This window comes from Tauraco erythrolophus, chromosome 1, assembly GCF_009769465.1.
Source record: "Tauraco erythrolophus isolate bTauEry1 chromosome 1, bTauEry1.pri, whole genome shotgun sequence".
NCBI lineage: Eukaryota > Metazoa > Chordata > Aves > Musophagiformes > Musophagidae > Tauraco > Tauraco erythrolophus.
The window spans coordinates 71,130,567-71,142,241 of record NC_141465.1 but is presented as its reverse complement, the minus strand read 5'-3'; positions in this window follow the sequence as shown (position 1 = coordinate 71,142,241).

The following is an 11,675-nucleotide window of genomic DNA, read 5'->3' as shown; positions in this document are numbered from 1 at the left end:
CATTCGTGGATGTAACATAGACAATGTAGCCTGTTATCCTTATACACAGAAATTATTTCACATCATTTGCAGCACATACTGCTTAATGCCAGTAAGTGAACTGCTTTTTTGCATTTAACTAACTTCTAAGTCATCCTGCCAAATATGTTAACTGAAACAGCCTGTCTACCTCTTTCAGCAGCATTTAAAACCAGACCTAGCACAGGATCCTGCAGGGTGCAATCCCACCTAAAAGGAGTAAGTAGAGGATAAGTGAGAGAGAAGAGGGGGAAAAAAAGTTTGGCTTACTAAAAAGGCAAAGACTATTTCTGCTTGGATACCGATGAGCCAAGTTATCTATACTGGCTACTTGCCTAACTGTTTGGTTCCTACCCGTGTTTCATTGGTTGTGCTGATCTTTGGGAAACTGTTACTGTATGAACGCTACTAAATGATTTTAATCTTTATCTTAATTCTTGTTAGCTTTTAACATAATTGTAAAAGATAATTTGTGATTTATGCATTGTCTGATAGGCAAAACCTTTGTGAGATAATAAATTAATATCAACACTCCCTGCGGGAATTCTGGAATTTAGTAATTGCATGGTCAACAGTGAACACTTACAAGTCTTCCCATGAGTTCAAATTCCCACAGCAGGGCTCTGCCCATGCTGAGGGGCTATGAAACCCAGTCACCTCCCCGCACTTCCTCTCTGCTCCTGAACATTACCCAGGGCTTAGCATGGATTTTCCATGGTCCCAAGGCTCCTCTCCATGTCAAACTCTCAATCCAGGCTCAATTCTTCATCCTGGCTAGACAGATCCATGGCACATGCCTGCCACTACCATACTGTTGTCCATAACACCCGGACCAAATAGCATTTTCCAGAACAGTGATGAAGCACCAGCTAGGAGGGCCCAGCCAGGGCTAAGGGTGCAGCTTTTATATGACAAGCCTGTTCTAAGAAATGAGAACATTTACTATATGAATGAGAAATTGCTGGTGGCTGATGTTACAGATTAAAGAGCTGTAACTGGGAACCACTCCTGTTCAGTGCAGGCAGCAGGACACAAAAAACAGTCATATGGTCTGCACCTAATCCTCGGAACTTTTTATTTCTACTGACCAAGTAAAACTTTCATGGTTCTTTTTCTGGAGCAGGGGGGAAGAGGTCCATGTGTAAGGCATATCCACACTGTAGCAGCAAGTTTGGTTAGTCTAGAGTATGAGTAAAGTTATGGAGCAGTCTGTAGGTACCAATCCTATGACACCATCACAGATTCTTGTCATCTTGCCTTCTGTATTGGGCTGTGTAGCAGAGTTTGGGTAACGGGGAGGGGTTACAGGGGTGGCTCCCATGAGAAGCTGCTAGAAGCTTCCCTGGCTCCAAGTGGGACCCACCTCTGGCCTGGGCCGAGCCGATCAGTGATAGTGGGAGTGCCTTTGTGATAACATATTTAAGAAGGGGAAAAAATCCAAACTGCTGAGGAACCTGCAGCAGAGAGAGGAGTGGGATGTGAGAGAAACAGCTATATAGACACCAGGATCAGTGAAGGGGAGGAGGTGTGCCAGAGCTGAGGTTCCCTGCAGCATGTAATGAGATGTCAGATGGCCCCCCTGCCACCCATGGAGGTTAATGGTGGAGCAGAGATCCACCCACAGCCCATGGAGGATCCCATGCTGGAGCAGGTGGCTGCACCCAAAGAAGACTGTGACTCTGTGGGAAGCCTGTGCTGGAGCAGTCTTTTCCCAAAGGACTGCACCCTTCAGGAGGGATCCACTCTGGAGTAGCTGGTGAAGAACAGCAGCCTGTGGGAAGGACTCATATTGGAGAAGTTCGTGGAGAACTGTCTCATATGGGACGGACCCCACGCTGGATCAGGGGAGGAGTGTGAGGAGTCCTCCCCCTGAGGAGCAAGGAGCAGCAGAAACAATATGTGATGAACTGACCACAACCCCCATTCCCTGTCCCCCCTGCTGTGGTGGAGGAGGTAAAGAAATTTGGAACAAAGTTGAGCCTGGGTAGAAGGGAGAGGTGGGGGAAAGGTGTTTTTAAGATTCGGTTTTATTTCTCATTATCCTACTCCAATTTGATTGGTAACAATTTAAATTGATTTTTTTCCGTAAGTTGAGTCTGTTTTGCCCGTGACCATAAGTGGTGAGTGGTCCCTCCCTGTCCTTGTCTTTACTCACCAGCCTTTCATTATATTTTCTCTTCCCCATCCCACCGGGCAGGGAGGAGTGAGTGAGCAGCCATGTGGTGCTTAGTTGCCGGCTGGGTCTAAACCACGACACTTTCCTGTCCACTTCTGGGATCTTTAAAAATATTCCTCAGGATTGGTAAAGGCAAAGGAAGAAAAAGAGGTGAAGGCAGAAGAGAGACATCCTAAGCACCACATAAACATATCCATCTCTCTATATGTACACGCACACATATATAGTGTGTATATATATATATATATATAATCATAGAATCATAGAATGGTTTGGTTTGGAAGGGACCTCAAAGATCATCTAGTTCCAACCCCCCTGCCATGGGCAGGGAAACCCTCCACTACACCAGGTTGCCCAAAGCCTCATCCAACCTGGCCTTGAACACTTCCAGGGATGAGGCATCTATAACTTCTCTGGGCAACCTGTTCCAGTGCCTCACCACCTTCAGAGTGAAAAATTTCTTCCTTAGATCTAATCTAAATCTGCCCTCTTTCAATTTAAAGCCACTGCTCCTTGTCCTATCACTACACACCCTTGTAAAAAGTCCCTCTCCAGCTTTCCTGTAGGCCCCCTTTAAGTACTGGAATGCTGCAATAAGATCATCCCGGAGCCTTCTCTTCTCCAGGCTGAACAGCCCCAACTCTCTCAGCCTGTCTTCATAGCAGAGGTGCTCCAGCCCTCGGATCATCTTCGTGGCCCTCCTCTGGACCCGCTCCAACAGTTCCATGTCCTTCTTGTGCTGGGGACTCCACAGCTGAACACAGTATTCCAGGTGGGGTCTCACGAGAGCAGAGTAGAGGGGCAGAATCACCACCCTCGACCTGCTGGCCACGCTTCTTTTGATACAGCCTAGGATACAGTTGGCTTTCTGGGCTGCAAGCACACATTGCCGGCCCATGTTGAACTTCTCAACCACCAACACTCCCAAGTCCTTCTCCTCAGAGCTGCTCTCAATCCATTCTCCGCCCAGCCTGTACTTGTGCTTGGGATTTGCCCTGACCCATGTGCAGGACCTTGCACTTGGCCTTGTTGAACTTCATGAGGTTCTCACAGGCCCACCTCTCCAGCCTGCCAAGGTCCCTCTGGATGGCATCCCTTCCCTCCAGTGTGCCCACAACACCACACAACTTGGTGTTGTCAGCAAACTTGCTGAGGGTGCACTCGATCCCACTCTCCATGTCATCAGCAAAGATGTTAAATAGCACTGGCCCCAGTACTGACCCCTGAGGAACACCACCCGTCACTGGCCTCCACTTGGACATGGAGCCATTGGCTACAACTCTTTGAGTGCGACCATCCAGCCAATTCCTTATCCATTTACACATATGCACCTTCACACATACTCTAGCAGGTTTTGGACATTGATTTAGAAATCCCTCTCCCCTCCATGCAATCTCTGGAGCTCACTCACATGTTGGACAGACAAGCATGCAGCAGCAGAAATACAGAGCTGGGCTGTGACCGAGCCTCAGATGATCCCTGGGCAGCAGCCAAAACATGGGTCAAGGGTTCAGCACCCCGATGTAACCACAGAATTGTCTAAGTCAGATCAGAATTCAAATGCAAAGTAGACCCATCACAAAGCATGTGCATTCATGCATGTAGAGACAAATACCATGTAATCCTGAATGCATTTTACACTAAAAGAGAAAGTACTATGAGAGAAAATGTAAGCATGATTTCAGAAAGGTTGGATTGGCCGTGTCTGCCAAATATACAGGTCAGGAAGGCAGGCTGTACAAAACACGTACAGCAGAATATTTTTCCTGTCACATCATTTAAGACCCAGGTCTCTTCCTAGTGGTAAGATGTTCCTTTATATCCCCCAGTTGCTAAAGAAAAGGTAAATATTTCATTCTTAAATTTTTAAATATTACCTCTTGGCTGGGTTTATGGGGCGGAGTCTTGGTAGTGGCGGAAGGGTTACAGGGATAGCCGCTGTAAAGAGCTGTGAGAAGTTTCCTTGGCTCCAAAAGTCATGGTACCCACCTCTGGCCAGGGCCGAGCCAGCCAGCGCTTCTGCCAATGCCATATTTAAGAGGACAAAGGAACCCAAACCATGCAGGACCTGCAGCGAAGCGAGAGGAGAGGCAGGGGACCTGGCCCCAGCCACTCGTGCAGGCGGCTGCCCACGCCGGGCCACCACCACTTGAATTGTAGATGGCCGTGGCAGTGCAACCTGGAGAGCTCCGAAGTGCCCCACTCCTGGGGCGCCCACTGGGCGGAGTTCATCCTGCCGAGACTGCCAGGGTTCGTTGGGCCCAGCATGGCTGCAGCAGAGAGAGGACTGAGACCTGAGAGAAAGAACTCTGCAGACACCACAGTCAGTGAAGATGAAGCAGGAGGAGGTGTGCAGAGCTGAGATTCCCCTGCAGCCCGTGGTGAGACGGCAGTGGCCCCCCTGCAGCTCGTGGAGATTAATGGTGGAGCAGAGACCCACTCGCAGCCTGTGGAGAACCCCACACTGAAGCAGAGATGCCTGTGCCCAAGGGAGGTCATAGACGACTGTCTCCTGTGGAAAAGGACCCCACACTACTGGAGATTAGCAGAGACTCATTTGCAGTCCGTGAGAAAGGACTCTATGCTGGGATGGGTGGCTGCACTTTAAGAAGCCGAGACTCCATGCAAAAAGCCCGTGCTGTAACATACTGATGGGGAAGGGACTGGATTCTGGGGGAAGGACTCACATTGGAGAAGTCTGTGGAGAACTGTATCCTGTGAGAAGGGACCCTACATTGGAGCAGAGGAAGAGCATAAGGAGTCCTCTCCCTTTAAGGAAGGAGTGGCAGAAACAGTGTGTGATGAACTGACCTGCAACCCCCATTCCCCATCACCCTGTGCCTCTGGAGGAGGACATGGAGCCGGGAAGAAGGGAGAGGTGGGGGAAAGGTGGTTTTAAGATCTGGTTTTGTTTCTCATTATCCTCTCTGAAGTAACCGGTAACGAATTAAATTGACTTGTCCGCAAGCAGAGCCTGTTTTGCCCAGGGCCATGGTTGGTGTTATAGCACCATCTCTCCCTGTTCTTCTCTCGACCCTCAAGCCCTTGGTTACATTTTTCTTCTCTCCACCCCACCAAGGGTGACAGAGGTGAGTAGGAGTGAGCAAGCAGCTGTGTGGTGCTCAGTTGCTGCGTGGGGCTAAACCGCAACACCTGTACTGCACCTCAGATGCCATTTACTGGGTGTCTTCCAGGAATCCGCGTGAGACCTGCATACAGCAGTTGGTGTGTTTATAAAGCTCTTCATCAAGCATAAGCATTTAGGTATGTCAATACATATTGAAAAAAATGCTTCTAGAGTTACCATATAAATAAAAGGAGAAAAAAAAGAGCAAAATTTTGTTTTTCTGTCTCTTAAATCTCTTTTATTCATCAACTTTGTTAATGTCGTTAATGCATGTGATCCCACTGCTCTGCCCCGGTTGCTGCTACAGCACCGTGTTAGGCAGTCTGTTTGCAGCACCTGCTGTGTTTCAGTTACAGCTAGATGGAATCAACAAAACCAGCTATCCTGTTTATTTCTGTTTTGTTCATACGACCATGTTCAGAGACTTGAACAATGTGAGACCTGTCATCTTCATGTTTATTTTTGCCTGGAATAATCTTTAATTTCTTATTACTCCAAGAGCATTCAGAGATTTTAATTAAAAGTAAAAAAAAAAAATAAAAATCAGGACATATTTAACTATGTCTGGTATAATAATGTACAAGCATGTTTATAAGATAGACTGAAGCATAACACAGAGGTTACGCAAAGTACCTTTAAACTGGATGAGAAAATCATCCTGCTTTGGCAGCACATGGGTCTGGTATTTAAAATCTATAGCACACTAGTCAAAAGAGGCTCAGGGTGGGGAGAAGCTGTGGGAGAACAGGGAGGAAAAAAGCAACCACAAAACCTAAAGTGAGACTAGCTATGTCACATGTCTACTGCTGTCTTTTACTTGAATACACACACCTATGCACAGACACGCACACACGACCCATTTATTGACCAAACCGTTAGCTCATTAACTGCAGGTGTAAGACGCTGAGGCTGAAAACACGGATTTGAAAGAACACGTTGCCTCTGGCTGCTTCTGTAGCAAAGCCTGCTGAGGAGAGGCGGGCTGTAGCACATCAGTTGCAGGAGGAAGCTGCCAAGTGCAAGAACATGGAGAAATCCTGCCTCTTCCTTCGATCTCTGCTTCCCGCAGGAACTCAAACCATGGTTTGGAGCTGTGTTTGTTTGTAAAGTCTACCATTGCAAGAAGGAAGCTGTTACTTAAGCACTCCCAGACCAAGGCTGGGCAATGCAACAAAAGTGGTTAAGTTACTGTAACCTGTTTTCACTTTCAAAACTGATACGGTTATGCGTCGTGTAAAATTGAAAGCAAGCTCTTCTGCTCTCTCAGATACAGCTATTATTTAATCATTTATACGCATTCCTTGGAGAGTTCTTTCCACTGATCATGAGATTTTGAACAACCTTGGTATTCATGTTCAGTATAACTCACTTTCTGGCATTCAGAAATAAAATTTTAGGCTTCATTTTTTGATGCTTTTTTTTATAGGTGGTGGGGGGGTTTTTTGGGCTATAGATTCTTTAGTTTATTATCAATTTTATAGTACAGGATTACATAAATTGTATGTTTTTCCTCCAGCTTAATATGTAGCTGTCAAAATCACACTGATTAGAGTTATAGGTATACTAATACCTGTTGTACTGCAAATTAAAAAAAAGAGAAAAAACAAAAAACATTAAGTTTGCAATGTATAATATGTCACCATTTGACAGCTTGTCCATTCACAAGACATCAGAAATTAGACTGGGAACTTCAATTCACACCTGACTCACAGAATCACAGAATGATCAAGGCTGGATGGCACCTCTGGCGACCACCTAGTCCAACTCCTCTGCTCCTGAAGGGTGAGATAGAGCAGGTTGTTCAGGACTGTATCCAGATGGGTTTTGAATGTTTCCAAGGATGGAGACTCCACAACCTCTTTGGTCAACCTGTTCCTGTGTTTGACCACCTCTCACAGTAAGGAAGCTTTCTCCTACTTTTAAACAAAATTTCCCCTATTTCATTTTGTGCCCGTTGCCTCTTGTCCTGTACCTGGGCCGCTGATGACAACTCTTCGAGCCTGGCAGTTCAACCAGTTTTCAGTCCACCTCCCTGTTCATTTATCTAGCCCATACTTCATCAGCTGTCTATGAGAACTTACAGAAGACAGTGTCAAAAGCCTTCCTGAAGTTGAGAAAAACATTGAGTGTACTCCCCTCATCCACTGAGCTATTTTTATACTACAACAAACCACATAATGTTAGACAAATTTTTAAAAAAATAAATCAGAACCACGAGTGCTTCTATCAAAAAGATAGAATTTTTGATAGAAAAATTGTCTGAATCCGTGTGTCTGAATCTACCCCAAAAGGCTTATTTGAACTTTACAAAAAGTGATAGTAATGTCATGGTCAGCCTTTTCTAACTGACTAGTACAACTCCATATGCAACCAGACTATGTAAATTGGTTTTATTCTGGGAAAGATTGAGGATTAAAGTGTGGAATACACGACCTCCCACATTATGCACACTCATTTTGTGTGTAACAATACAATCCTCCTTTTTTCCCTGGTATTTTATTTTCCTGGTTTTCTGGTAACTTCAGTCCTGAAAACTGTATTTTACTTTGTGTATGATACATGATACAGGAGAAAACCAAACTGTGGTTTCATGGTTTTGCATAGTTCCTCTATCTGCAGCATTAACAGCAGAACAAATTTAAATACATTTGGTCACTAATATAGTGATAAATACACATGTTGAAATATTCTTGTTATAAGAGTTTTCAAATACAATCACGTGCTTAGACGTTCTACATCTTTCTACATTCTTTTTAAGAAAAAAATGAAGAACGTTAGCACTTGCAGTTTGAAGTTGAAATTATCCCTTATTTGTTCTTTCAAAATAATCTTCCCCAAAACTGCAAAGAAAGAAAAAGCTACATCTGTTGAAAACATCCCAATAAAATGCTAAATATATTTTGTCAAAAAGAAAATAATTTCAAGACGGATACCTTTTAATTTCCTTACTTCTAGAAAATGACACGGAGAAACATTTTAATTATACATACAAGCTCCACCTTCACTGTTAGGTTTGTATAATAATTCAAACTTATAGGCTCTTCCCTCACTACTATCCACTCATAGCAAAAAAACTGTACAGTAAAATTTTATAGGCCCATTTACTCTTTTGTGGTACAACAGCTGTTACCAGCTGGAGATGCTCTATGCTTGGTTGAACTGACTGTGTTAAAAGGCATTTCCCTAGTCACCTTCAAATGAATATTTTTTTTCTCCTTTGCAAGAAATTTTATAACTTACAACTTCAATTCCCTCTTCTGAAAGAATTCAAACTGAAATTACATATGGATTGGAAAGATTAAATGACTTACGGTTTGTTTTTTTTAACAGAAAGATTGAAACTGAATATTATAAAAAACAGTGTGTCAACCTCACTAGTAAACTAAAGAGCTTTTTAAAATCTGTCAACGGATCATGAAATCAGGGCACCATAAATGGATTAATACACCTTACCTGTCATTTACCGTAGCTGACAGAGATTTTGACTGGTTTCCTTTCACCTGAATAAATGGACCTTCTGCTTTTCACAGATACTCGTGCAGACTCTTTCAAAACATACAGCTGTACTATTTCAGGGAAAAGTAACTGGAAATTGAGCAACGGGGACCCCATGGTTTTTAAGTGTTTCACCAAACAGATGCACTATGGTAAAAATTTATAAGATTTCCACAATTTTTGAATTTAATCCTGGAAAGAAGTTCACATCCAGACTAAATATCAGATGAATATCAGGGGTACAAGAAAAGGGGGTTCTGTGAGGGGTGAGGATTTCCATAGAGGAGAGAAGCAAGGAAGCTAGGTTTCCTTCATCGAATTCCCTGCAGAATCAAGAGATGAAAACAGGCTGCTCCGTGAGGGGAGGTGTGCTGGGAGCTGAGGGGACAGCAAGGTGGGTACGAAGCAGCATACTCACCAACAAATGGCACAGTCCCACCATACAAGTCCCACTCAAGAAGCTGAGCAAAGCAGGCCTGGAGATGGTTAACTTGGTCAGCTAGTGGCAGCTAGGTAAGCCCATAGTGATGGAGTAGGTCCAACGTCAAGCTGGGAAGTCAAGTCAGCGGGTGAGGATTGGGATCAATTAGGTACATGGTCAAGCACAGCTGCGAGATAGCTATGGTGAGGACTAAGACCAGGGGCCTGAACTTAAACAGAGCTTCCAAGCTGATGGAAGGAGGTCCCTAGCAAGGCTTATCACAACTCTTCTTGCACACATCAATTTTCACAACTGTCTGAGCAAGGTAGCACAGCTACACCACCAAAGAGCACAGGTAGCCATACCCCAGGAGGAGGAGGGTGCACTGGAGGCTCTGACAGCTCCTTCCCGTCTATGAATTTCTGATATACTAGAAATCCTACTCTCTTGTGTGGTTGAAATACTTTCCCTTGGAAATTTTCATTGTTTGTGTATGCCAAATATCAAAATAAATTAATGATATAATTTAGCTAGACAGGTTAAATATGTGAATCATCCTTGTTCTTCAAAAACAAACAAAAAATACATATTAACAAAGAGGAGATGGTTTTCATTGTCTATCTGTTTAAATAATAATGATTTTTCATCATGTTTTATGCAAAAAAATATTCATCGCCTCCTGCCTAAGTATTCACTCAACTAGTTAGTGATAATTTTGTGCAGCATCTATAAAGACCAGTGTATATGAAAATACTGTCTCATGTTGACTCACTGCAGCTTCCTGCCTTGTTTTTCTCCAGTGATTTATCTTCCTAAAAGCAGGAGGGAAATGAAGGAATTTGATTCTGATACCCACTCCACTTACAATAAAGTAGAGGCGCATAAAGAGACCCAAAGCTACCATAATACTACAGCTAAAAGACAGGGAAGCTTTTTTTCATCCATGCAATTGAGATTCTCCAGTGTTACTACTCAGAATATTTTAAATGTGAAATTGCTAGGATAGGACATCTTCAACACACAGTCAGCAGGCTGCAATCTATTGTATACGGACGGTTACCTTCAGTGTTATCAGCTTTCGGGTCTTCAAAGGATAATTAAGCAGTAAATAGTTTGATATTTTGCAAGACTCTATTTTAAATCTTATCCGCAGATGCAAGAATAAGATCTTTTTAAGCCCATTCAAATAGCAAGAACGTTAATCACTTATTTACAGTGTACAGGCACAAGCAGAGGAAATGTGAAATAAAGCAAGACACATAGACTCACTTTCTAGAAAGCAATCCTATCTCCACTCCACTGAATGATTTTTCTTTGTATGTTTAGGTTTCAGCTTATTCATATACTAGTGGTTTGCTTAAAAAGGCAGGTGCATTCCAAGCGGAATTAGAAGAATTCAGTAAGTTATCCTAGGAATCAACAGCCAACGCCTTCTGAATGTTAACTACTTATGACGTTGGCTTCTTATATTCCCATGTAACAGTATCAGAGGCAAAACATGTGAGGTGGGAGCCATTCTCTATTGCCTTGAAACAGCCATATTTTCATCCATCTGCACACAAAAAGGGTATAAGAGCTATAACAAACACTTGGCACTTGCTTTACACCTGGCAAAAATATCTACAATATTAGCAAGCCATAGCCTTCCATTTTACATCATTAGATGTGAAACTGAGGGGCATATTCTAACGCAGGAGCACATCTGATATTTCACCAGCTCTGAATGGTCAACACATGCTGTGTGTCCACTGACAAGTCAGAGAAATCACATGAAGAAATAAAAAAATACTGCTCCCTGGCAAGATTTGTGGTACCACGTGCAAGCCGCCCACAGGCTCCTAATTCTAAAATTGCACTACGCCAGTTTCACTATATGCCTTTCAGATTAAAAAAAGTCGGATGTGAGCCTGTTTTATTAAATTGTTTAACAAACAAAGAGAACAATGGAACCTTCTTCCAGGGATTGCGCAGTTTATCGCCTGTGCAGAACTGCCTTTGTAACTAGCCAAGAAATCAGACAATCGTTCACCAACATACAGCTGCAAACAGGATAGATACCTACCACATCTTCTGCTACAGCAAGTCCTGAAAGTTGCTCTCTTCTTTCTCCCTCAGCGGCAGCGTTTTTGAAAAGTGCCTGTTACAAACCAGTGAATAAGAACAAGACCAAACTTTTCTCTGTTTCCCCCAAATTGCAAGGTCTACAGCCCCCTTTTCTCTTCTTTCTCTCTTTTTCTTCCTTTCTTCCTTTCTCTTTCTTTCTTTCTCTGCTTCTTTAGGAACATCATCTTAAAATAAAACTTCATATTACAATACAAATTGGAAGGCTTGCTCTCAAGCCAAGTGTCTATTTTTAAAAAAAAAAAAACACCCAGCTTTGCACAAAATGTAACTAAGCTAAGAAATCTTCACCTACAAACCCCTATATTCAAACGTCT